Source organism: Urocitellus parryii, chromosome 1 (assembly GCF_045843805.1).
Source record: "Urocitellus parryii isolate mUroPar1 chromosome 1, mUroPar1.hap1, whole genome shotgun sequence".
NCBI classification, from domain to species: Eukaryota; Metazoa; Chordata; class Mammalia; order Rodentia; family Sciuridae; genus Urocitellus; species Urocitellus parryii.
Window position 1 is genome coordinate 140119101 of NC_135531.1, and position 24899 is coordinate 140143999.

The 24899-nt window shown below is 39.1% G+C and overlaps 1 long non-coding RNA gene across 1 annotated transcript in view; it reads left to right on the forward strand.

Moving 5' to 3' along the window:
- Positions 1-21428: 21428 nt before the first annotated feature.
- LOC113182435 (uncharacterized) overlaps positions 21429-24899 on the forward strand; it is a 161734-nt gene continuing 158263 nt past the window's right edge. The window contains exon 1 of the long non-coding RNA XR_013343479.1: positions 21429-21534. This is a non-coding gene — a long non-coding RNA (uncharacterized LOC113182435). The remainder of the gene's footprint in view (positions 21535-24899) is intronic.

The following is a 24899-nucleotide window of genomic DNA, read 5'->3' on the forward strand; positions in this document are numbered from 1 at the left end:
CTGAGAAGCAGCATTACTGCTGCTTGAATCTGAGCCAGAGTAAGTGGAAATGAAGCCTTCCTTTAATCTACCATCTTGAATCTCTAAAAGCTTTCATTAAAACATTTTTTTATTATCTTTGATCCTTAAATTTCAAACCAGCAGAAAACTTGAAAGAATTATTTATTGTATATTCAAAGACCCTTCTTCTAGATTCTCTAGTTGTTAGCATTTGAAAGTTGTACAAATCACAACTTCTATTACTAAATTCTTTTTCATGCATCCATTAAATTTAGGACAGTTACAGTATGAGATGAACAAATCTAACGTAACTATTCTGTAATATTAATACCATTTATATTCAAATTTCCTTGTATCATGAATGTTTTTACATTATTACTGTTTTTAATCCATGATCCAACCAAACTTAGTATATTGTATTTGATTATTATGTATCTTTATTTTTGTGTTCTAGAATGATATTTCTAAAGTCAAATATTTTATCTTTTATGATTCTGACTCTTTAAGAGTCAAAGTTGTCTTGTAGAACACATTACATTTTGGATGTGTCTACATATGTGTTACTCACAATTAAAATCAGTTCACATATTTTTGACTAGAACACTACAGAGTATGTGGTATACTTCTCATTGCATTGTAAAATGAGACATTTTATAACTACTAATGATGTTAGTTTGATACTTTTCAAGTTGATTATTACTAGGTTTATCAATTGTAGTGGAGCATTTCCTAGTTACACTTGCTAAATAATTTGTGCGGTGATTCTTTGAGACTGGGAGCACTGTGTCTCAAAATATTTTTAGGATGAACAGTTTTACACACACACTGGTGTGTAAACTTTGGCTGGACTGGCTATTGCCATGAATGTTGAAAACTGGTAATTTTCTTTTCCATGCCTTGATTAACTGGCAGTATTTTAATAACTTTTGTTTTGTCTACCTTCTCTGTCTGAGTCAAGACTATAACATTTGTATTCAAAGTATGTTAATACATTGCCAGAGTTATTCTTAAGTCTTATGTTGTCCCAAAATTGGTCCATGGGAGCCCTTCAAGACAGCTCCTGTGTTGTGTCATATGTGAGTATATCCTTGCTTTCTGGGTCAAGTGGTCCCAGCTTGATCTTTTATTTTCCTAACCCAACCTGGAATTAGCACTAAAGGGAATGGAGAACTATATTTTAAAACTGAAATACGTTTAAAAACCATGGCATTAGTTTAAGATGCAGAGAAAACTGGACACATTTTATACTTTGCCCTAAGATCAATCTGCTTGGTAAATCATCCACCAACACATTTCATTGATAGTTTCCTCAGAATATCCCAGAAAACTCCTTGGTCCCTCAGGAAGAGACTCATTTCCCCCTAACACACACGCCATTGGAACCCTGAGTCTCCTCTCCCATCCTACTTCTATCTTCAGGGGGGTGCACTTGGAAGCTCTGCTTGGGAAGAATCCGCTTCCAAGCTCATAGTTTTCTGACCAGGCTGCCAGACTGAGGGCCTCGGCTTCCTCCTGGCTGTTGGGCTGAGGCCACCTTCAGTTACTCGTCACATGGTATTGTGCATATGGCATCTTCCAACATGACAGCTTGTTTCTTCAAGGCCAAAGAGAGAGAGAGAGAGAGAGAGAGGGAGAGAGAGAGATCTAGTGAGAATGACATTCCATTATTATCACACATCATAACAAAGGGACTTTGTATCACTTCTATTTTCTTGTTAAAAGCAAGTCTTTGGTCCAACCCACATTCAAATGGGAGGAGATCACACAAGGGTGTGAATACCAGAAGGTGGGAAGTTTGGCAGCTGCCTTTGAGTGTGTCCACTGAGCCATACTAGTTTGAGGATCCAGAGGCTACACCTGCACATATCAGATGGTTATAAATCTAATAATGAACAGTGAAAAGACAGTCACTGGTGAGGACATCTTAGCTAGAGAGTGGTAAGGAGACATCTCTCTGGGAAGATAGAATTGCTGAGGCCTGAATCCTGAAAAAGATTCAGAATTTAGAGCATGCACATAGGCAGAATCACAAGTAAATGAAAATATCCTGGTTATGGAAAAAGGCCAGGCATCCTGGCAGAGACCATTTGGGAATCGTAGGCCACATTGCTAAGGACTTTGGGCTTTATTTTAATTACAACTGGCCGCCTCTTCAGGAAGATTATTATGGGGAGGGATATGATCTAATTCCTGCTGTAAGAAGATTCATTCTAACAATGAAGGGGGAGAGCAGAAGCAGGGAGACCAAGTTGGAGGCTCACGCAGCAATCCAGTGATAGGTAGGATAGGATGGTGGCAGGGAAGGTGGTGCCAGAGGTCATGTTCAGAGTTTCTTTTGAGGATAGGATCAAAGGAGTTTCTGAATAGATGAAGTAAGTGACTGACAGGTTTATAGCTGGCAGGTCTATTGGGCTTGAGTGGGTAGATGCTACTGGGTGAAGGATAGACATAAGAATTAACATCTTGCGGTATTTTTAAATAAACTTGAGTTTTAGAGTAGTTTTAGGTTCACTGCAAAATTAAGGGGAAAGTAAATTCATTCTCCAAGTCCCTCTCTTCCTCCACTCTTCTATCTACCTCCTTCATCACAATAATGGATCTATTGACTTGTCACTCAGAATCCAGTTACTTTCAGGTTAGCTCATGGTGGTGTACTGTTTTATTCTTTTTTTTTTTTTTTGCTGCTATGACCAAAAGATCTGATAAGAACAATATTAGAAGAGGAAAAGGTTATTCGAAGGCTCACATTTTCAGAAGTCTCAGTTCATAGACAGCAGCCTCCATTCCTCAGAGGTCAAGGTGAGGGAGGGCATCATGGCAGAAGGGAGTGGTGGAGGGAAGTGGTTCACATGATCAGGAAGCAGAGTGAGAGACTTAAGCTCAGCTTACAAAATATAAACCCCAAAGGCACACCCTCAATGGCCTACCACCTCCAGCCACAGGCTACCTGCCTTCACTTGCCACTCGGTTAGTCCCTATCAGGGGATTAATTCACTCATTGGGTTAAAGCTCTCATAACTCAATCACTGGCTCACACATGAGCTTTTAGGGGACACCTAATATCTAAGCCATTAGCATGTCTATTCTATGAAATTTGGTTAATGGATAAAGATAACGTATACAACATTTTAGTATAATACAGAGTAATTTCATTACCATAAGAATCTTCCTTACTTCAACCATTCAGACTTCCTTCTCCCCTAACCAATGGCAACCACTGACCTTCTTAATGTCTCCATATTTTACATACAACATATAGTCATTTTTAGATTGGATTTTTCACAGAGTAATATGTATTTAATTTTTTTCTATGTCTTTTCTTTTTAAAATATTTTTAGTTGTAGGTGGACACAATACCTTTATTTTGTTCAGCTTTTTTATGTGGTGCTGGGGATGGAAACCAGTGCCTCACGCCTGCTAGGCAAGGGCTCCACCACTGAGCCACAATCACATCCCTGTCCATGTCTTTTAAAGTCGACCCATGATATTCGTACATGTTTATAGAGTTCAGAGTGATGATTTGATACATGTATGCAATATGTAATGATGGAATCATTATTATTACCCCTTTCCTCTCCTTACACATATTTCACTTCTTTATGCTGGGGAACTTCAAATTCCTCTTGTTGTTTATGTAGTACATCTCAAGTTGTTGTGAAATACAGGCACCCTACTATGATGTAGACCATTAGATCTTATTCACCTGACATAATTGTTTTATGGTACCTATTTTCCAATCTCCTTCTTTGCCTCTTTCCCCAACCCTTCTACACTTTTGTGAATATTACTCTATTCTGTACTTTGAGAACATCAACCTTTTTGTCTTCTTCAAAGTGTGAGAATGTGAAATGGTAGTCCTTCTGTTCTTGGCTTATATTAACATTAACATTATGTCCTCGGTTCATCCATGTTTAATGGACTTTGTTATTTTTATAGTTAAATTACAACACACACACACACACACACACACACACACACACACACTGCATTTTCTTTATCCATTTGCCTGTCAGTGGAAATCCCAGTAGAGTCCATGTCTTGGCGGTTGTGAATACTGCTGCAGTAGACATAGGAGGGTGGTGATCTCTATGCTACAGATTTCACTTCCTTCAGCTACACACACAGAGGTGGGATAGCCAGATCACATGGAAGCTCTATTTATAGGTTTTGTGTTACCTTCATATTATTTTCCACAATGTCTGTATCAATTGAAATTCTGATCAACAGTTTATAAGATTTCCCCCATGTTATGCATAATTTCCATTGTTATTTTTAAATCCTTTTGATTATCTCCATCATAACCAGGATAAAATGATATTATCATGTTTATTCATAGTCCTGTAATGAAAAGTGATGTTGAACATTTTTTCATAGACTTGCTCACATAACTTCTTTTAAGAAACTATTTGTTGGTTTGAATAAGATTGTTTTATATTGAATTTAAGATATAAAATTTATTTTTAACTAATACCTAAAGATATTTATACATATCTATGGGGTACTAGGTGATGTCTTGATCCATGTACTCATTGTGTAATATCTAATTTAGGTTAAATATACCTATTTCCACAATCATGTGATATTTCTTTACTGAGAAAACATTCAACATTATGTTTTCTAGGTTTTTGAGTGGTTGATTATTGTTACCTGTACCCACCCTATGTGGAACAACACACCAGAATCTCTTACTCCTTTCTATGACTGAGTAACCATTGATCAACCTCTCCTAACCTTCCCTAACCTCCACTTACCCAGCCTCTGCTTAACCACCATTCTATTTTGAACTTCAATGTGATCTTTTTAAAAACATTCCCCATACGAGTAAGATCAGATGGTACTTTTCTTTCTGGCTTTTTGCATGCAAGGTAATTATCCTCAGTTCTTTCCATCTTGTCAGAAATGACAACATAAATGTCAGAAATAACCACATAAAATTGCTTTTTATGGCTGAATGGATTCTTATGTGTATACATACTACATTTTCTTTATCTACTAATCAGTTGATGAACACTTACTTTGCTTCCATTTCCTGGTTACTGTGAAGAGTACTGAAATGCACATGGAGTACATTGTCTCTTTGAAACACTGATTTTATTTCCTTTGGATATATACTCAGTATTGGGGTTGCTGAGTCATAGGGTACATCTATTTAAATTTTCTGAGGAGCTTCAATACTGGTTGCCATGATGGTTATATTAATCTCTCTTCCCACCAGCAGTGTGCAGGATCCCACCTTTTCCCACCCTCACCTGCATATGTTATTTTTAGTCATTTTGATAGCAGCCATTGCTTCTGGCTGAGGTGATAGCTCATCATGGTTTTGATTTGCCTTTTCCTGATAATTAGTGATAGTGAGTGTTTTACAAACTCGATGACCTTCTGTAGGTCTTCTTTTAAGAAACACCTACTTAAATCCTTTTAGATCTATTTAGATCTGTTGTCCATTTTTAAGTTACCTTATTTCTTTTTTCTGTTGAATTTTGGAGTTCCTTATTTAGTCTGGATATCAACCCCTTATCAGACATATCATTTGAAAATATTTTGTCTCATTCTGTAGGTTATCTCTTCACTTTGCTGATTGTTTCCTTCTCCTAAAAGCAGAAGCTTTTTAGCTTGATGGGATGCCACTTACCTGTTTTATTTCTGAGCTAGTGGGATCTTGTCCAAATTATTATTGTCTATTCCAATGCCCTGAAGCATTTCCTCTCTTTTCTTGTAGTAGTTTCATTGTTTCAGGTTTTACTTTTAAGTCTGCAATCAATTTTGAGTGGATGCTTATGACTGGTTTGAAGTAGGGACCTAGTTTTATTCTCCTCCATCCATATATTCAATGTCCACAGCACTGTTTATTGAAAAGACTGTCCTTTGGCATTGCATGTTTTTAGCACCATTATTAGAACTCAGAGGTCTGTAGATACATGGTTTCACTTCCAGGCTCTCTCTCCTGGTCCTCTCTCCTGTTCTGTCTCTCCTGTGTGTCTGTTTCTGTGACAATGCCATGCTGTTTTGATTGCTATAATTTTGCATTGTATTTTGAAGTTCAATAGTGTAGTTCCTCCTGCTTTGTTCTTTTTGTTTAAGATGGCTTTGGCCAGACCCAAGACAAGGGTTGAATGTGTTCACTCATATGCACAAACTAAAGCAAAATAAGAGAAAGGAAATGGAAGGGAGATCAGTGCAATGGAGAAGGGGGTTGAGGGCAAAGGGAGAGGGGTGGAAAAGAGAAAGAACAGTGGAATGGCATGGACCAAATAATGCTATGTACATGTGTGAATGTACCATGGTAAATTCTACCATTATGTGTGCATATATATTATATATAGTACACATTTATAAAACTTTATGTACTTCTGAAATATAAATTTATAAAAATAATAAATTGATGGGAGAGGACTAGGGGAATAGAGGAGGGAGAAAGTGGGAGAAATGGGCTAGGAGGTAGGTACTGGGGACTCAATGGAATTAATTGTATTCTATGTATGTGAACCCCACTGTTATGAATCACTATAATGCACAGTTTTTTAAAATGCCTTTGACAATTTTAGTTGTTTTTGTTTGTTTGTTTTGTGTGAGACATTAGATATTTTGGAACTGGTTTCTCTAATTCTGTGAAAAATTTTATGGGTAATATGATAGAAATTGCTTTTAATCTGTAGATTACTCTGAGTAATATGGGCATGTTAGCAATACAGATTCTTCCAAACCAGGAGCAGAGGATGTCTTTCTTTATCTTTTGTGTCCTCTATGATTTCTTTCATCAGCATTTTATAATTTTCATTTTAGAGGTCTTTCACCTCACTGGTCAAATTCATTCCTGCTGTGTGTGTGTGTGTGTGTGTGTGTGTGTGTGTGTAGGTACTGTAATAAAATGGGATTGCTGTTTTGTTTTCTACTTCAGATAATTTGCCAGTAGCAATGCTTCTGGTTTTTATATGTTGATTTAGTATCCTAAAAATTTACTGCATCATTTTTCAGTTTTAATGTGGGCTTTAGGTGTGTGTGTGTGTATCATATATCATATATATAATAATATCTCATATATATGATGTTATCTTGTATACAGAGAGAAAATTTGACTTCTGTTTTTCTAATTTTCGTGTCCTTTATTTTTTGTCTTGATGTTCTGGCTCAGACTACTTGCATTATATTAAAGAAGAGTGCTAAGAATTTGTACCATTCCTCCTGTAAGAGGATAAAATTTCAGCTTTTCCCTGTGCAGTGTGGTGTTGGCTGGGGATGTGATATTCAGCCTTTACTTTTTTGAGGTACTTCCCTCTATACCTAATTTGTAACAATATTTTTGTCACGATGAAATGTTGAATTGTCAAATGCTTTATCTACATTTTTTAATATTTTTATGTATATATGAAAGCAAATGCATTACAATTGTTATTACACATATAGAGCACAATTTTTCATATTTCTGGTTGTATACAAAGTATATTCACACCATTCATGTATTCATACCTGTACTTTGGATAATAATGATCATCACGTTCCACCATCATTAATAAGCCTATGCCCCCTCCTTTTCCCTCCCACCCCTCTGCCCTATCTAGAGAGTTCATCTATTCCTCCCATGCTCCTGCTCTCTATTCCACTATGAATCAGCCTCCTTATATCAAAGAAAAAATTCAGCATTTGGTTTTTTGAAATTGACTAACTTCACTTAACATTATCTTCTTAAACTCCATCCATTTACATGCAAATGCCATTATTTTATTCTCTTTTATTGCTGAGTAATATTCCATTGTGTATATATGCCACATTTTTTTATCCATTCATCTTGTTGGTTCCACAGTTTAGCTATTGTAAATTGTGCTGCTATAAACATTGATGTGGCTCTGTCCCTGTAGTATGCTGTGTTTAAGTCCTTTGGGTATAGACCAGGGACAGTTGGGTCAAATGGTGGTTCCATTCCCAAATTTCCAAGAAATCTCCATACTGCTTTCCATATTGGCTGTTCCGATTTCAGTCCCAAGAGCAATGTATGAGTCTACCTTTTCCCCCACATCCTCGCCAAAACTTATTGTTGTTTGTCTTCATAATAGCTGCAATTCTGATTGGAGTGAGATGACTTACAGTGGTTTTGATTTGCATTTCTCTAATTGCTAGAGATGATGAACATTTTTACATATATTTGTTGATTGATTGTATATGTTCTTCTGTGAAGTGTCTATTCAGTTCCTTGGCCCATTCATTGATTGGGTTATTTGTTTTTTTTTTTTTTTTGGTGCTTAGCTTTTAAAATTTTTTATATACTCTAAAAATTAATGCTCTATCTGATGTTCGAGGGGTAAAAATTTGCTCCCAGGATGTAGGCTCTCTGTTCACCTCACAGATTATTTCTTTTGCTGAGAAGAAACTTCTTAGATTGAATCCATCCCATTTATTGATTCTTGATTTTAATTCTTGCACCAAAGGAGTCTTATTAAGGAAGTTGGGGCTGAATCCCACATGTTGGAGATTAAGGCCTACTTTTTCTTCAATTAAATACAGGGTCTTTGGTTTTATTGCTAAGACCTTGGTCCATTTTGAGTTGAGTTTTGAATTTCATTTTGTTGCATATGGATTTCCAGTTTTCCCAGCACCATTTGTTGAAGAGGGTATCTTTTCTTCAATGCATGTTTTTGACACCTTTGTCTAATATAAGATAATTGTAAATTTGTGGGTTATTCTCTGTATCATTTATTCTGTACCCTTGGTCTACCAGTCTGTTTTGGTGCCAATACCATGCTGTTTTTGTTACTATTGCTCTATAGTATAGTTTAATCTGGTATAGTGATGCCACGTGCTTCACTCTTCCTGCTAAGAATTGCTTTGGCTATTCTGGGTCTCTTATTTTTCCAGATGAATTTCATGATTGCTTTTTCTATTTCTGTGAGGAATGTCATTCGAATTTTGATCAGAATTGCATTAAATCTGTACAATGCTTTTGGAAGTATGGTCATTTTGATAATATTAATTCTGTCTATCCAAGAGCAAGGTAGATCTTTCCATCTTCTAAGGTCTTCTTTGACTTCTTTCTTTAGGTTTATGTAATTTTCATTATACAGATCTTTCACCTCTTTCATAAGTTGATTCCCAAGTATTTTTTTTAAGGTTATTGAAAATGGGGTAGTTTTCCTCATTTCCCTTTCTGAGGATTTGTCATTGATATACAGAAATGCCTTTGATTTAGGCATGTGATTTTATATCCTGATACTTTGCTGAATTCATTTACTAGTTCTAGAAGTTTTCTGGTGGAGCTTTTAGAGTCTTCTAGGTATAAAGTCATATCATCAGCAAATAGTTCCAATTTGAGTTCTTTTCCTATGTGTATCGCTTTAATTTCTTTTGTCCATCTAAGTGATCTGGCTAGTGTTTCAAGAACTATGTTAAATAGAAGTGGTGAAAGAGGGCAACCCTGTCTTGTTCCAGTTTTTAGAGGGAATGCCTTCAACTTTTCTCCATTTAGAATGACATTGGCCGGGGGCTTAGCATAGATAGCCTTTATGATGTGAGATATGTTCCTGTTATCCCTAATTTTTCTAGTGTTTTGAACATGAAGGGGTGCTGATTTTATCAAATACTTCTTCTGTGTCTATTGAGATGATCATATGATTCTTTAAGTCTACTGATGTGATGAATTACTTTTATTGATTTCTATATGTTGAACCAACCTTGCATCCTTGAGATGAATCCCACTTGATTGTGGTGCATGATGTTTTTGATAGGTTTTTGTATTCAATTTGACAGAATTTTATAAGTTTTCTTTTCTTTCCTCTTTCCTTCCTTTCTTCCTTCCTTTCTCCTTCCTTCCTTTCTTTCTTTGATGTGTCTTTGTCTGGTTTTGGAATCAGAATGATATTGGCCTCATAGAATGAGTTTGGAAGTGCTGCCTCTTTTTCTATTTCCTGAAATAAATTGAAGAGTATCAGTGTTAGTTCTTCTTTAAAGGTCTTGTAGAACTCAGCTGTGTACCCGTCTAGTCCTGGGTTTTTCTTGATTGGTAGACTTTTGATGGCATCTGCTATTTCATCACTGAAATGATCTGTTTAAATTGTGTATATCATCCTGATTCAATTTGGGCAAATTATATGACTCTAGAAATTTGTTGAGACCTTTGAGATTTTATGTTTTATTGGAGTACAAGTTTTCAAAATAATTTCTAATTATCTTTTGTATTTCTATAGTGTCTGTTGTGATATTTCTTTTTTCATCATGTATGTTAGTGATTTGAGTTTTTGTTTTCCTTCTCTTCATTAGCATGGTTAAGGGTCTGTCAATCTTATTTATTTTTTCAAAGAACCAATTTTTTTATTCTGTCTAGTTTTTCAGTTGTTTCTTTTGTTTAAATTTCATTGATTTCAGCTCTGATTTTAATTATTTCCAGTCTTCTGCTACTTTTGATGTTCATTTTTTCTTCTTTTTCTAGGGCTTTGAAATGTTGCCGAAGTCTGGCTGGGCACAAATAACCGGGAGGTCATGAGTCACTTGTAGATTCAAGCAGGAACAAATTTTATTCCAGAACCCACGCGAACTCAACGGGAACTCAACAGGAACTCCGTAAGAACTCAAAAGTAGTGGGCACCCAAGGTAGCAGGAGCCTCCTTATTGCCAGACAGCAGAGGTTTATATACACAACTGAATACACAGCTTGTTTCAATTTAGCATCATCCAGTTATAGCAATCAATGATTATCTTAATAATTATACACAGCTTAACTTAATTATCATCATCTTAATGGCTCGATGGCGCTACCCCTCAACCATTCCTTCTGGCAAAATGCCAGGCACCATCTTGACTTGGTTGTGGCTCTCAACAAAATGTAATGTTAAGTCATTTATTTTGATTTTTTTCTTATTTTAAGCAATGAACTCCATGCAATGAACTTTCCACTTATAACTGCTTTTATAGATTTATCTACAATTTTTAAGATCACTATTTGGTTCTTATTCTTCATTCTGTTAATATTATGTCTATTTATTGGCTGCAAAGGACCACAGGGGTAGGGTGGGCCTCCCAGCTGGTTCACACAGCTGGATTTATCAATCTGTGAAGTGCCGTGTCCTGGCTGGCTCAAAAAACATTGCACATGTGGAATCTGAAGATTACAGGACCCAGGAGTGGAGAGACCAACATGGGCTGGGTTCTTTGTCTTGTTCAATGCAATAAGATAAATTCCAAAACAGCTTCCTGAACTGGCCTAGGGACTGTGAAGGCTGAGGCTCCTCTACGTGCTTTAGGTGTCTATGACATAAGTGATGACTTCCAGGGATATCCTGATTCCCCTTGATTTAGAGTTGATTTGACTTGGGCAGACAGAATTATAGGTGCTATGTCTTTGGTTCCCTTCTTTTTAAGACCATTATGGGTTTCTGCCTGGTAACATCTCTTCCAGATCACCACTGCACTCCAATGCTCTGCCTCAAGCATTCCAGTAGCATGATAGTTATTTTTCTGTTTTAGTTTAGGTTTCTTTTGTTTTCTGAAGGGAAGCATTCTACGGACCGGAAGTAAGCCATCCTACTGATGTCACCTCTCTTTTAATGGCTAATAAGCTTATTTCTTTATAGCACGGAATGCTATTCCACTGCACGAAAGCATCAAGTTAATTTATCCACTCACTTACTGAAAAACATCTGGGTTGCTGCCAAGCCCGAATAAAGCTGTTATAAACATCCATGTACAGGTTTTTGTGTGTACATAAATTTTCACATCATTTGAGGAAATACCAAGGAGTGTGATTGCTGGATTATATGGTAAGAGCATATTGGGTTTTGTGAGAAATGTGGGACTTCTGATTGCATTAAATTCTATCTGCACATCCTCATAGCTGACCCTCCTTCTATATCACACACACTCTGCCACGGCTAATGGATTGTGACTTGCCAACACTTCCATATCAAGGCATCTCCATTGCCTTACAGATGTTTTCACTAGTTATTCCTGAGATCAGTGTCTTGCTCTGGATGCCATCTAGTGGAAGAAAGAAAAAAAAAACAAGTTCTCAAGGAACAATTGTCTTTAGGGTGCCCTCAAGTTCTGGGCCACAATCTTCCTGCCCCAACCACCCAGGACCAGGTGCCAAGAGGTAGGAACAGGACCTGGGCCTCAGTGCACATGGAAACTCTTCAAAGTGACCAATCCTATACCCACTTCCCTGCTCACCCTGCCCCACCCATTCTCCTCTTGTGAAAACCACAATCAAGGCCCTTGGCCTCACTTTCCCCTCTCTCCCTCTGTCTCCTGACCAACCCTGGTGCTCCCCAGGTGGCCCCCTGTGGTGTCCTGTGCTCCCTGCTCTTGGAGTCTGTGACCATCCATCTGTTTAGTGGCCACTGTCTTCTGATCTGTTGGCCTCACCATTCCTGAGCCACAGTAAGCCCAGCTCACCCCACTCCCTACCTTGACACCCCGAAGAGACACTTCACACCCCGAAGAGACACTTCACACCCGGAAGGGAGGCTAGTGAATTGCCTCCCATGGCCAGAGATTTTGTTCTTTCTGCCTCTTTCATTGGTGGTCACTCTAAATTTGATTTGGAAACAGGGAAAATGACAAATGTGTAAATAAAGTTAGCTCTCATACTGTGGGCAAAAGATGATCAGCAGCCTTAATAAGCATAGTTTATTAACAATAAGAGCTCCTGCTTCCTCTCTTGCCCTGTGACATCTCCTGCTGACCTCTCACATGTGCACCCACTCCTCCAGCCTCTGCTCTGCCTGAGGCCTGTCCTGAAGCTGCCACCACTGCTCTGCTCTTGGACTTCCAGGATGTACTCTCTCCCCCACCTGGGGAAACGCACTCAGAGAGTTGGCTGGGATCCAGGGCAGCCCCCCAGGGAGCATTAGTATTACATACCCTGGATCAGAAGGACTCTCAGAAGTAGAAAAGTGATTTGAAATGCTCAGACAAATGCAGACATTTTCTAGGGTTATCTGTGCTTCAGCTGGCTTCACAGGGCACTGGGGGTAGAAACACAATTCCAGGAGTCCTGTGCATCCATATTATTGGTATTTTTTTTTTCTTGAGTACTGGTGATTGAACTCATGGGCACTTGACCACTGAGCCACATCCCCAGCCCTATTTTGTATTTTATTTAGAGACAGGGTCTCACTGCATTGCTTAGCACCTCGCTTTTGCTGAGGCTAGCTTTGAACTCACAATCCTCCTGCCTCAGCCTCCTGAGCCACTGGGATTACAGGCATGCAAACCATGCCTGGCTGGCGTTGAGTTCTTTAAGCAGCCACATTCAGAGCTGAACTTTCTCTAGGTGATTCTAGGCCTCTACTGAAAGTAAAGGATCCCTCAGTACAGCTTAGGAAATCAGCAAAATAATTAAAACTATAATGGCCTGTCCTGAATTTTAAAAAAAGGTAAATAAATTGAACCTCTTTCTACTGTACTAAGCAAACCATTATCTTTATGCTCAACTCACATACTACAGCAGAGACCAAAACTTGGAGAGGCAGAGTAGGAAAAAAATAGACATAAGTTAATGTACTGAGCCAATCTATTCACTGGAGTGATTTGAAATGCTCAGACAAATGCAGACATTTGTATCTGTGCGTGTGTGTATAGGAAGGAATGGGAAAAGTGTTTAAAGGATAAAACATGGTGAGGGACTGTGATCTAGTTGTGATAGGAGACCAATTACACAAAGTATTTGATGTAATGATTCAGTATTTATGAAACAATGTGAGATTCCAGAAGGCAAGTTGCTCAGGACAAAATCATTACAAAAGCTATAAAATGAGGTTTGTTTTGAAATATGCAGAAGATGCAAACAGGGAAATGTCAAGGGCATCATGAAAAGGGATAAATTCAGGGCAGTAAAAAGAAAAGCTCAACTTACTAAGATCCATCCAGAACTTCTGCACCTACACTTATGCTAATTGGTTGGGTCTCTACGAAGAGGTAGGGTTGAGAGCATATCTACAAGAGATTCTAATAATTAAGATGACAATATGAAAAGTTCACTATCAAACATTGGTAATAATCTAGTAACTGGTATGTTCTATGTACAGTTACTACCTAAGCACTTTCACATATTTTCTAATTTAAACTCATAATAATCCATGAATTAAGGATGAAAATTTCTGTCATTTTAATTTGAGGAAACTGAAACATCCAATTATGTTTTTATAACTTCTGCCAAATCACAAAGGTAGTAGAAAAGCCTGAATTCTAATTCCAGAGTCAGATTTCAGCAGCTGTTATTTCTTGATTTCTGGTACACAGAGTCCAAGAATTGGAATGAATAGATTTAGGAAATGGAGTTTTTGATCTTGATCTGTCATTTACACACCTGGGTCACGTCCCATCTTGGTCCTGGGTGTCATTGTCCTCACTTACTCACTGAGGCCAATAAACCACAACACCACTGAGATACCTTCTAGTTCTCAAATGTGCTGCTTGTGCTTAGGATTTTAGTGTTTTGTTCTGATAGTTGACTGGCACTAAAGAATCTGACTTTGCAGAATCCCTTTACATCCAAATCTATATTATTACATGGGGTAATATAAAGTGCTCCTGTGAGCTCACACCTCTTTCCTGATTTTAACAGTCCAGCCTGTAAGAGAGGTGATTCAATGGTCCCATGTGGTTAACACTGTTGCTGTGTTGGGCTGAGGGAACAGGAAAGTCGGCTGAATGAGTAGAAGACAAGAGACGGGCTCCCAACCATACTCGAATCCTGCTCACTGCTGGTATCTGTAGAGTGCTGTTGCTGCAGCTCATAAAGTATCTGTGTCCACTTGGAGGTGTACTGATTGATGCAGAATCTTGGAATCTAGTCTGAACACTCCTTCTACTGTACTGATTGATGCAGAATCTTGGAATCTAGTCTGAACACTCCTTCTCCTGTACTGATTGATGCAGAATCTTGGAATCTAGTCTGAACACTCCTTCTCGTTACCTTAGACCTGATTCAGAACATCAACATTGTTCTTTTTTTTTATTATTGGTCGTTCAAAACATTACATAGTTCTTAATACATCATATTACACGGTTTGATTCAAGTGGGTTATGAACTCCCACTTTCACCCCGTATACAGATTGCTGTATCACATCAGTTACCCTTCCATTGATTGACATATTGCCTTTCTAGTGTCTGATGTATTCTGCTGTCTGTCCTATTCTCTACTATCCCCCCTCCCCTCCCCTCCCCTCCCCTTTTCTCTCTCTACCCCTTCTACTGTAAATCATTTCTTCCATTTGTATTATCTTGTCTTACCCCTCCTTTCCTCTTATATGTCATTTTGTATAACCCTGAGGATCGCCTTCCATTTCCATGCGATTTCCCTTCTCACTCCCTTTCCCTCCCACCTCTCATCCCTGTTTAATGTAAATCTTCTTCTCAAGCTCTTCGTCCCTACCCTGTCCTTGTTTACTCCCCTTATATCAAAGGAGTCATTTGGTATTTGTTTTTTAAAGATTGACTAGCTTCACTTAGCATAATCTGCTCTAATGCCATCCATTTCCCTCCAAATTCTATACTTTTGTCATTTTTTAATGCAGAGTAATACTCCATAGTGTATAAATGCCACATTTTTTATCCATTCATCTATTGAAGGGCATCTAGGCTGATTCCACAATCTTGCTATCGTGAATTGTGCTGCTATGAACATCGATGTAGCAGTGTCCCTGTAGCATGCTCTTGTTAGGTCTTTAGGGAATAGACCGAGAAGGGGAATAGCTGGGTCAAATGGTGGTTCCATTTCCAGCTTTCCAAGAAATCTCCATACTGCTTTCCAAAGTGGCTGCACCAATTTGCAGTCCCACCAGCAATGAACAAGAGTGCCCTTTTCCCCACATCCTCTCCAGCACTTATTGTTGTTTGACTTCCTAATGGCTGCCAATCTTACTGGAGTGAGATGGTATCTTAGGGTAGTTTTGATTTGCATTTCTCTGACTGCTAGCGATGGTGAGCATTTTTTCATGTACTCTTTGTAGGAAGTCCATCTCTTCACTTCAAATGATTTTTAAGTCCTTTTCTTCGATTGGAATGCGCTTATTCTCCAACGTGCCCAGCTGTAGATTTTCTTGTGATTTATTCCACTTGATTTCCACAGCATTTTATTCTTATGTTGGCATTAGGAAAGTGCTGCTTTTAACTGTAACTGGTGTTTAGGGAACTTCTGTTTACCCTTCTAGAGGAAAAAAACCCTCTAATCTTCTGCCAGATGGGAGGAAGGGATGGATACTTACTTGGATTTGTAGAAGGGAATGAAGCTGCTAGAGGGAAGAAGTGCAGAGTTTGGATCTCACCTGAGTGAAAAGGTGTGGTGGAGGAAGGAACTGAAGGGGATGCAGGGATTGGTGTTTCCTAGGAAGACAGCTTGTGAGGTCAGAGGAAGACCAGCATGAAGATGCTCTGGTGCACTTATGGGGCTGGGCAGATGGAGAAGCTCTCCTACCTCAAGTGCTATGACTGGAGTGACCCTGCAGGGGGCGCAATCCTAGAGTCATGCTAGCAGCCTCCTCCCTGCTCCATCAATTTTGTCTTGTCCTCTTACCTGGACTCTTTGAGTGCATTGATTCACACCTTTAAAAATATTTTCAAGACCATTTTTCAGAGGCTTTAGGAGGAAACAAAACCAAATATCAATGCTATACAGAAGTTCTTAAATGGTTTTAAAATATTTAAATTATATTTCATGTACTATTTGAAAACAGCTTCTTTGCAATATTTAATGTGCACTATGATGCATAATAATGACCAAACACCTGTATCCCTACCCTCAACCTAGCAGAGGGAACAACACCCATAGTGTCAAGATGCCTCTGTCCCCTCTCCTTGTCCTCCCTTCTCACTCCATTCAGAGAATCTTCCTCCTCCATTGAGGATTTCCTTCTCATTTTGATTTCTTCTCTTAGTTTAGAAACATCAGTGTTTAAAGATTAATCTTTTCTGCCTTTTCTAGTATTTGAAGTCTCCTTGGGGTTTAGAGTTTCTGACTTATTTATGATTTCTTGTTTCCTCTTGTTTGTTACCTTGGTTTTGTTTTGACTTGTTTTTTCATGAGCTTGTTTCAGGTTGAACTTAATCAAAGAAGAGCAGAGGACTTGAGTTAGGGGTGCACAGTTCCCTAGTGTGCTGAAGGAGGCACTGCTTGATTTTCTTGGTTTGAGCTTTCTCTGACCAGGCAGTTGTTATCCACTCTACCTCCAGCCCAGGTGAGGGCAGGCTGGGTTACAGTTCTCAAGGGAAACTGCACACCAAGAACCTTGCAGCAGGATTCCCTGAGGTTCCCTTTATAAATGCTATCAGGGTTCCCTTGGACGTTCCTGGCTTAATGTGGGAGACCAAGTCCAGCCTCTGTCCTTCACAAGAGCTTGAGACTCCCATCCACCCAACCTCCCCTGTCAGTTGTGCATAGGGAGGCAGGCAGCCTGGCCTTTACATTTGGTTAGTGCTCTGCGTCAGCTCACCCTTGCTGTTTATTTGCTCTTATATTCTTGAAGCACTTAGTAATGAAATTAAACGTATGAGTGTTATAATTTACCAGGCCTCATTAAAGAATCTAGTCCACCACATTGCTAGAAGCAAAGTTTGTACTTGAGATTTTGATTTCCTTTGTGACATGAGGAGTACTAGGAGGGAGGTTCACATTTTGTCAGTTTGTTCTGTTCCATTTGATGAGTTGCTGGTAAAACTGCTGAGACTGTTTTCACTGTTTTTTTTTTTTCTTTTTATTTATTTCATTGTGCAGAACAGAAAATCAAGTCAGCATTCTTCCTACTCTATGATTTTGTTTTTAATAAAATTTTCCTTGGTGCTATATGAGGTCATAATTTTAAAAAATATTATTTTGGTGTGTGAAAAGAGTGCGTTCTCTTTGTCATTAAGTTCCCCTTAATCATCATCATTCATTTTTGCTCACTGGAAATGTCAAATTTTATGAAAGATGAATTAGTTTTTTCCTGTTTTGTGATTTTCTCCACCACCATCTACATACATATACAAATTTATGGGTATCAGTACTACATCCTCCAGTGCCAAAAGATTGATCAATGGTAACTGTATGTTTGTTGTAGATTGTAAACCTTTTTTTTTTTTTTAGTTGGTGATAGAAGTTTGTTTTTTACTTATTTATATGCAATGTGGAGAATTGAACCCAGTGCCTCCCAAATGCTAGGCAAGCACACAACCTCAGCCCGGATTATAAACTTTATTGTAATAAAGCAATCCATTTTACTGATGTTTTTATGATATAAATAGCATGTTGATCCCTTGAATACCTAACTTTGGTTATAGTTAATTTTATTGCAAGCTTTCTTCATTTCACTTGAATGTAGCAGTTTGTAAGCTTCATCCTTCTCTCCATATTTCCATCTTTTACATTCCTGTTTTTAAACAATGAGTTTAGTTTTATAAATTTGGGGATTTTATAGAAATGGAATGATATTCACTCATTGAACAATACTACTTAGTACCTTCTCTAGTCGGGTACATGAGAGTGGATGGGGCCAGATGTGTGAAAATGAGAGTCTGAACTTCATGTGCGGCAGCCTTACCAGGGAGCCGGACTCCTGGGCTCCTGTAATACCCAGCGAGGCTGCGGCTGTGAGTCAGCCTTGCAGGAAGTACACAGCTGTCCCTACAGTAGTCCAGGCAGCCAGATGGAAACTTCCATAACAGTAGCCCCAAAAGGCCAGGACTTGATTAATAATTGGCATTTGTTCTCCTTTGTGTGCCCGATTCCCCATTAAGATCAAGCAGAGAATCCAGATGTGCACCCTAAGCAATCACATTGGCCACCCCACTCCTTTTCATCCTGCCTTCGACCTCCTTTCTACCAGCCTTCATGGTTGGCCACTTTCACTTCCAAATGTACTGAGTCAGAGGAGGCATCAGCGAATCCCCAGAAAAGAGACAACCAGGGGCAGGAATGAAAGCGAGACACACTTAGGAAGCTGTTTTAACAATGCTGATAAGAAATGGCAGTGGTGTGAATGGGTTGACAGCCGGGAGTTGGTTATTAATCAAGTGGGATTCCCAAGTGTTACTTTCCCAACAAGGCCAAGGAGATTTGCAAATAGTCCTGATGTTGGGATTAGTAGCAAGAAAGAGTGGGAGGGGTCAAAGATGACTCTCTTTGGGTTTTTCCTTTGTTTCTCTCCCCACCCTATCCACATTTACTTTTTCCCCTGAGTAACCTGAAAATACAGCTTTCATAACTTAAATTGAGGAATTAAGACTTAGGCTCCAGGAATAACATCAGGATTTTGGTTTTGAAAGTTTTACTCTGTTGAGTGGATAATTGTGTGGAGAAACAAGGCAGGCACTAGAAGGAGATTGGAGTTCAGGGGAGAAGTGCAGAGAAAATAAATGTGTATTTTCCATTTTGCAAATTCAACATTTTAAAAGTACATAATTTTCTGTCCAAACTAAATGGGCATAGTTCTATTATCTGCTCTCAACTAAACTGATCCAGGGCTACTATACCCTTTCTGTTTCAGTAACCATTTCCTTCTGTGCTCTATGATTGTAAGAAGCTTTAAATGCTGAAGTGTAGCAACTGAATTTGAATATTTGTAGCAATCACTACTCTATTTCCCTGGAAGGTAAGAAACCTGCTGGAAGTTTAGCTAGTGTCTTACCTTCATTTCTGCACAATTCTTTTTCAACATAAATTTAAATACATTTTTCTTTTCTCATTTTTGTTTGTTTCTTTGTTTTTAGGAGAGTGATTATTCACACAATTTTCTTCTCTCACCTCCTTCCTGCTGCTCGTTTAGATTTTCTTTACTGATCCTTATTTTGATGTTTGTTTTCCAAACATCTTCTGGCCCAGCTGCAGAAGACTTGGGACGAGAACCATCCAAGGACATGTGAGTTCTTGTGATGTTTTAAAGCCTGCCTCTGGTCACTGACATTTATTTTTCATGAATGACAATTCTGCTTGGTGTAGATCCTTCCTTATTGTAGGGTTTGTGTCACAGCACTATTCTATTCCATTTTTAGTTTTCTTTTCATTGGGTCATGTAATTTATTTCCTGTTTCAGATTATTGATATTTTCTCCAATTTTCCTAATAGGAGAAAACAGTTGCAGTGTATGATTTCCTTCACCAGGTCTTGCATTCCACGTCTCCTCCATTCTTTCAGCGTTTCTGTGCCTGGTTATTTCCTTTGCTTACTCATCTTTCAAAATAGGTGTTCTATGTGACACAGAACAGTGAGCATGATTTATTGAATGAACCGGATTGGAAAGCCATAAACAGAAAATGACTTCACTCTTTCCTCCCTCCCCATTACGACATACTCTCACACCTCCTTTTTGAGCTCTGACCTTACCTTAAGTATGTCCCATTGCCTCTGATGTCATTTTTAGTGATAGTAAACAATCTCATTTTCCAGGAACGCAGCACATTCATCCAGTCTAACATCAGAGCTCCCATATTTCTCTGTGTTTGGCTTTACCCTGCCTCAGGTTTGAGCCTGATTCAAACTTAAGTGCCAGTGAAGAAATAGACATTAGGGGGAAGGTGTGTCAGACCTTGTCCTTGAGCCACTTGCCCTTGGGCTCCTCTTGTCACAGAAGTGCTTCAGCAGGTGGAGCAGTTAAGCAGAGGGAAGGGCATTAAAATCTTACAAGTTGGGCAGGTTCATGATCCCATGCCCCCAGCTATGGTGGCTGTCCCTATGGGGGCTTTGTGCCATCCCCACCCTTCCTTCCTCAGAGGCATCCTGGGGCAGAAGGTGCAGCAGGGCTGCAAATGTCTCCTCCTCTTTGGCATGTGAGTGGCCCCTTTGTTACTTCTAAGATGAGAGAACTTTTAGCCCCTTTATTGTGATCCCTGTCATTATGTGTTTGTAGAAGAAAGACGGTGTTTAAGTGGGATATGGGAACATCTTTGCACTGGAATTTTGGAGTTCATTTTGTGTTTATTTGCAGATGACACATTTTTTTTTTTTTGATAGAAGAATAAATAGCATCAAGGTCAAGTTGATCCTGCCATTAAAAAAAAAAGTGTAAGGGAAATGATAACCAGAGAGACAGTAGGGCTTCCTGTTCTCTAGGCATTAACAGTTAGCACCGGAGAATGGAGCTGTGGCTCTGGCTCGGGCCTTGGTACCAATGATCTTCCCTTTTTAGGAAAGTGCTCCATACTACCGTAGGATGTACTGAGTGTCCAGGGGTTTCTACTTGTTTGATCTCAGCTGATCTTTCCTGATGTCTTGGTGAGTGGCTCAATTCTGACCTATACTTGGAAGGTCAACACATCTTTTCCTTAAGGAACACGATTTCCCTGGAAGCACAGTATTTGTGAAGCGTTTAAGGATCTAGCCACCAGGTGTCGCTCTACACTAACTTATGCCAAATGAGAATGCTGGGTCTATTTCCAGAATTGCTGGCTGGGTGGGGATGGAGGAGGAGATCAGAGAAATGCTTCCCATGCTACTGTTTCAACTCACAAGAAGTTTCCAGGGCTGTCTTAGAGAAATGACCATGAGAAAACAGTGCATCAGAAAGCTGTAGATCAGCTGTCCTGGTAACTAGTTTCCTGAGGAGCTATGGGAGGTTGAGTCCTACAAGCAAGAGGTGAGGACATGCCCTCAGATCCACTTTGCTTGCAAGTATAGGGGACAAGACAGGAGAAATCTGAGTGCTCACTAGAAGGAAAAACTAAACACAATATGGGGACAAAACTGCAATAAGCCTTGACCAGTGTTTCAGATTCAGGACCACATAGCACCTGGGAGAGGCTATGTGATGGGTTAGGAAGTGCAGGGAGGGTGGCAGGCTTGGAATGAGGAAATTCACTGCTGGGGGACAGTAAGGAGACCCATGATGCCCTTGGGAAGGTCATATCAGAGAAGGGCAGGGCAGAGGCTGGCAGTGAGGTTTGGTGAGTATGCAGATTCCCTGCCAGGCTGCCCACATCTGCATCCAAACCTGGCATGTGCCACCTGCTGAAACATGCTCTGGGGCATGTCCCTTATCCTTGCCGTGCCTCAGTCTCCCCGTCTCATTCTCTCAAATGAGAAGATCATCTGATTCAAAGGGCTGTGGAAATATTGAGTGTTAATATTTTAAAGTGTGTAGAGAAGTGTTGATCACTTACCGAGTGCTGCATCAAGTGCTGGATGAACAAGTCTCTGAGAGCACCAGAACCAGGTAAGAATTTAAAGGAAGGCGAATGATGAAAAGGCAATGATCTTTAATATTCAAGGAGGGTTCATCTGGAAGTGAAGGGGGCGTAGGATTGGGTGCCTAGCTCAGCATCGGTTCACTGAGTACTATGCACCGGCAGTTATGATAGATGCTGCATAAACCTTAAAAATTACAATAATGTTGAAAACACCTTTTATGTACTGGGCAGGAAGTAGGTGCTAGAAACTAAGTACTTAAAGTACACTATGTCATTGAACTTGTCCCCAAATTTGTAGGGTGTTTATGATTATCTCTGTTTTAGGAGGTGAGACCCAGAGTGAGTAATTAATTCTTTTTTTTTTTTTTTTTTTATTGGTCGTTCATAACATTACATAGTTCTTAATACATCATATTACACGGTTTGATTCAAGTGGATTATGAACTCCCGCTTTTACCCCGTATACAAATTGCTGTATCACATCAGTTACCCTTCCATTGATTGACATATTGCCTTTCTAGTGTCTGATGTATTCTGCTGTCTGTCCTATTGTCTACTATCCCCCCTCCCCTCCCCTTCCCTCCCCTCCCCTTTTCTCTCTCTACCCCTTCTACTGTAAATCATGTCTTCCATTTGTATTCTCTTGACTTACCCCTCCTTACCTCTTATATGACATTTTGTATAACCCTGAGGATCGCCTTCCATTTCCATGCAATTTCCCTTCTCACTCCCTTTCCCTCCCACCTCTCATCCCTGTTTAATGTAAATCTTCTTCTCAAGCTCTTCGTCCCTACCCTGTCCTTGTTTACACCCCTTATATCAAAGGAGTCATTTGGTATTTGTTTTTTAAAGATTGACTAGCTTCACTTAGCATAATCTGCTCTAATGCCATCCATTTCCCTCCAAATTCTATAATTTTGTCATTTTTTAATGCAGAGTAATACTCCATAGTGTATAAATGCCACATTTTTTTTATCCATTCATCTATTGAAGGGCATCTAGGCTGGTTCCACAGTCTTGCTATCGTGAATTGAGCTGCTATGAACATCGATGTAGCAGTGTCCCTGTAGCATGCTCTTGTTAGGGCTTTAGGGAATAGACCGAGAAGGGGAATAGCTGGGTCAAATGGTGGTTCCATTCCCAGCTTTCCGAGAAATCTCCATACTGCTTTCCAAATTGGCTGCACCAATTTGCAGTCCCACCAGCAATGAACAAGAGTGCCCTTTTCCCCGCATCCTCTCCAGCACTTATTGTTGTTTGACTTCCTAATGGCTGCCAGTCTTACTGGAGTGAGATGGTATCTTAGGGTAGTTTTGATTTGCATTTCTCTGACTGCTAGCGATGGTGAGCATTTTTTCATGTACTTGTTGATTGATTGTATGTCCTCCTCTGAGAAGTGTCTGTTCAGGTCCTTGGCCCATTTATTGATTGGGTTATTTGTTATCTTATTGTCTAATTTTTTGAGTTCTTTGTATATTCTGGTTATTAGGGCTCTATCTGAAGTGTGTGGAGTAAAGATTTGTTCCCAGGATGTAGGCTCCCTATTTATCTCTCTTATTGTTTCTTTTGCTGAGAAAAAACTTTTTAGTTTGAGTAAGTCCCATTTGTTGATTCTATTTGTTAACTCTAGCGCTATGGGTGTCCTATTGAGGAATTTGGAGCCCGATCCCACAGCGTGTAGATCATAACCAACTTTTTCTTCTATCAGATGCCGTGTCTCTGATTTAATATCAAGCTCCTTGATCCATTTTGAGTTAACTTTTGTGCACGGCGAGAGATAGGGATTCAGATTCATTTTGGTGCAAATGGATTTCCAGTTTTCCCAGCACCATTTGTTGAAGATGCTATCCTTCCTCCATTGCATGCTTTTAGCCCCTTTATCAAAAATAAGATAGTTGTAGTTTTGTGGATTGGTTACTGTGTCCTCTATTCTGTACCATTGGTCCACCCGCCTGTTTTGGTACCAGTACCATGCTGTTTTTGTTACTATTGCTCTGTAGTATAGCTTGAAGTCTGGTATCGCTATACCGCCTGATTCACACTTCCTGCTTAGTATTGTTTTTGCTATTCTGGGTCTTTTATTATTCCATATGAATTTCATGATTCTTTTATCTATTTCTACAAGATATGCTGTTGGGATTTTGATTGGCATTGCATTGAACTTATAGAGAACTTTTGGTAATATCGCCATTTTGATGATGTTAGTTCTGCCTATCCATGAGCAGGGTATGTTTTTCCATCTTCTAAGGTCTTCTTCTATGTCTTTCTTTAGGGTTCTGTAATTTTCATTGTATAAATCTTTCACCTCTTTTGTTAGGTTGATTCCCAAGTATTTTATTTTTTGGGGGGATATTGTGAATGGAGTACTTGTCCTCATTTCCGTTTCAGAGGATTTGTCGCTCATATACAGGAACGCCTTTGATTTATGCGTGTTGATCTTATATCCTGCCACTTTGCTGAATTCATTTATTAGCTCTAATAGCTTCTTTGTAGACCCTTTTGGGTCTGCTAGGTATAGAATCATATCATCTGCAAATAGTGATAATTTAAGTTCTTCTTTTCCTATTTTTATGCCTTTAATTTCTTTTGACTGTCTAATTGCTCTGGCCAGTGTTTCGAGGACTATGTTGAACAGAAGTGGTGAGAGAGGGCATCCCTGTCTTGTACCAGATCTTAGAGGGAATGCCTTCAATTTTTCTCCATTCAGAATGATGCTGGCCTGTGGCTTATCATAGATTGCTTTTACAATGTTGAGGTATGATCCTGTTATCCCTAATTTTTCTAGCGTTTTGAACATAAAGGGATGCTGTACTTT